Here is a 3,631-nt window from a genome sequence, read left to right as displayed (position 1 = left end):
TAGAAGTTCAATATTTTATCTCAGAGAGATGATCCGGTGTTCTCACAGCACAATAAGTTAAGAGTGCTCCTAGTTGCATGGACGCTTAGACAATCTAATCCATTTATCCAAAGACTGTTCATTAGGTCCAATGAACATTTCATTTGTACCATGAAAAAATCACCCTAATGTACCAAGAAAAAAATCACACTAATCTGAAAAATATTATTCATTTGATCAATGGCCTTAAATACGAACAGCCAAGATCCTCTAGGCAAAAATATATAGGTCTATGCAACAATTTGATCCATCTATTTGTTAAGGACTATCATGGATTGCTTATGATTCTAAAGAATTACTTTTGTTAGGCAAAAGTCACCATCTCATCCATCCTTGGAAAGAGGATGACTATAGAAGATAAGACCAAAACAAGACTAGATCTGCATCATTTTTCCATGGTAGTCTATGAAATATATTCTGAACTAATTGGACAGTTCAGATAGATCGATTGGACTGTTCAATTGAACTGATGCAACTAGGAGCACTATCCAATTGAACTGATGCAACTAGGAGCACTATAACTTAATGTGCTATAAGAACACTGGAGTATATCTTTATCTTATTTAGATTGTGCTTATTTCCTTGCAGGTAGGAATAAAGTTGAAGTGAATAAATGATGTATCAATTTAGACCAGAGATTTGACAGTGTGAGATCCAACGACTAAGATGATGCCATGTGGCAGCTAGATCTTGAGAAGAGACAAAATGAAGATCTCTTCGACTGCTCTAATGGCTGAGAGAGATTAGAATTTGAAAAGTCATTATTAGTCTAGAAAGGGTAAGTCCAGCTTGCTACAACAAGGATATATGCATCGCATATCCAGCACACGTAAAGCCAACTATTCACCGTAAAGACCTCATGACTGAAATTGAGTTCCGACAAGTTTGGCTGATCCACCATGGTGTACTGCTTGGTTCCCACGGCCGAAAGTATCTAAGGCACGAAGTAGTGATTGCGCTAAGTTTTCTTTATGAAACACTTCATCTTTGACCAAGAGGTGACTAAAGACTGCCCTTGGCCTTGTTCATATTTACTCCTACCACACACTGGTGCTTTGCCTTCAAATTTAATTGCAACTAGCAAAACAAGGCCATCTTCAAGCGCTTCATTGAATTTGAAGACCTCCTTGATAAAATCCTTAATGTGAAGTCTTCTGTGGAAGTTGAGAATCACCACCTTAATGCCATAATCATCACAAGGTTCCTAAAATCGATGGGTCCACCATTGATCTTTCCTCTAATACACATCACACGATTGTAACTGTCGATGGAAGGGATTTTTGTCTTCGTTTGATGACTCCAAATCAACATCTTCACAACTCGACGGTTGATATCGTGCAGGCCATTGGATCAACTGCTCAATCTACCTTCACAATTATGCATTTTCCCCGTCTCATGATCAATTTGTGGTTCTTCATGCAGCAATATGAGGCCTGACCTTGAGCATGGGATGCCATAATTGTAATTAATTCCTGCACAAAGCTTACATTGGTTCAGGAATTTGTCGCACCCGTGAATAAATGTTCTTGAAATCCAGGACATTCAACTGGTGGGGCACAAAGATTACATCCATCAAGTGGGCCACACGTAGACATCCACCAAACTGTTGGTCTTTTATTTTTTATTTTCCTAAGAATCTATTTTTCTTATCCCAAAGTGGTGCACATGATGAGAACGAATCCTTTTCTGGTGTTAATGGGTGGTGCTGGGCCTAAAATCAGAAGGCCCAATTACTAAGCAACCGAGGTGTGTGCCTCCTATCACGCCCCAAACTCGGAAACCGGGCTCACAAAATTTTCAATCGCCGAATCTGGTGCCGACAGCCTCCGTAGTACCCCATTTTTGGCTCCTGGTACCCATATACCAGGTTCCGATCCTTGGATCCTACAAGGAAGATTTTTTTTTTTTTTTTTAAAGCATGAATTTATTTCGTAACAAGCATAACCAAAAGTATAATCCACGAATAAATAACCAGAATTCCATCACAAAATCCACTATAATAAAAAAAACTTTAAGGTATAATGTGCATAAAAGAAGTACAATGATGATAATAACAAATCTTCAGAAGCTCGACTGCACGCTCTTGCTCCTACTAAGCTACGACTGCGTCCTCGCGTCACCTGCACGCATCAATCGTGCATAAGCTTATAGAAAGCTTAGAGGGTGGTGAAAGTATGTGCGTAATGTAAGCGTGCTCAGAATGCAATATTAGAGTAATGCGGAATATACTGGTAAGTCCATGAATGCAATCAGCCGTACTAAGGCTATGCGATGCAAGGCATGAATGCTATTGGCCACACTAAGGCCATGCAATGCAAGGCATGAATGCTATCGGCCGCACTAAGGCCATACGATGCAATGTATGAATGCTATCGGCCGCACCAAAGTCATACGATGCAAGGCTTACATAGCCAATGTCATGTGCAAGATGCAGCTCAAGCATACCAATCCACATATCAATCCAGCTCATCTCTGGAGCATCATATATCAATACGGTTCTCTATAGATAATCACTGGGGTTTAATACATTATACACTACATTACCGCCCTACACTGGATGCACAACCATGCAAGCGGAAAAGACCTCACTATCCGCCTGACCAATAGTTAGCCAATATCTATCCATCACATCGATAGCGGACCCATTTATGAGCTGGTCATACTTAGCTTAGCAATTACCCTTACCCTTGGGCGAGTGAGGCCACACCCCTTTCCAACCGACCACAACACAATGAGAGGCGCGGACTCCTGGTATTCGGCCCTCATGCACTCATGTATCCACTCAATCTCGACGTTTGAGCGTCTTCTAGTACCGTCAAGTTTAAAGACTTTCACCGAGGGACATCCTTCATGCCCCATGTAAAGAGAAGATTTTCGGTGTCCAAACTTGCCATCCACGATATGCTTGTGGAGGCTATGACCCTGATGTCGCCAGGGCGTACGACAATCACAACACACAATGCAAGATGTATGAGTCACACAATCCAATCATGCATCAATCTTACGCATATCGTGCGCTCATGTGGGATGACTCCGCCTATCAGGGAGTCCTATAAATAACCTACCCTGTGGCATATGCAATGGTTAACCACATCTCATAACAATTATGTAGATGATGTGTATGGACATGTATCATAATGCTATGCTGTCACATACTCATAATCGACATCGATAGTTGGCCTATATGCAAGGCGGGGTCCATAGATGAACCGCCGATCTAAATCATAATATAAAGATCGGCCCTCGGCCGTGGATATGTCAAATTTGATAGAACGGATCCATCCATCTACGGTGATGATGAACTCTCCTCAAAACAAGGTTGGGCCTAGATGACCTACTTATAATCCTAAGGATCCGGAACAGCTTCTGTGAGACCTATATCCTAGCCCGTACCGTTCTGTAGGCTTCCGCAATCCTCCCTGTCGAACTCCGGTGATCCGCGATGCGTAGATAGTAATTGCGCGTGACTCTGAGCCGCATCCCGTATTCCAGAGTCGGCTTGACCCGAGACTTGTACCCTTGCGACTGTGCTGTCGCCGCGGTTCCAACGCCGCGTCTCGAGCATTGAGGCGATACCTAAGCCAGGAGATGT

The sequence above is a fragment of the Magnolia sinica genome, chromosome 16 (genome assembly GCF_029962835.1).
Source record: "Magnolia sinica isolate HGM2019 chromosome 16, MsV1, whole genome shotgun sequence".
Taxonomy (NCBI): domain Eukaryota; kingdom Viridiplantae; phylum Streptophyta; class Magnoliopsida; order Magnoliales; family Magnoliaceae; genus Magnolia; species Magnolia sinica.
This window is presented reverse-complemented; position numbering follows the sequence as displayed.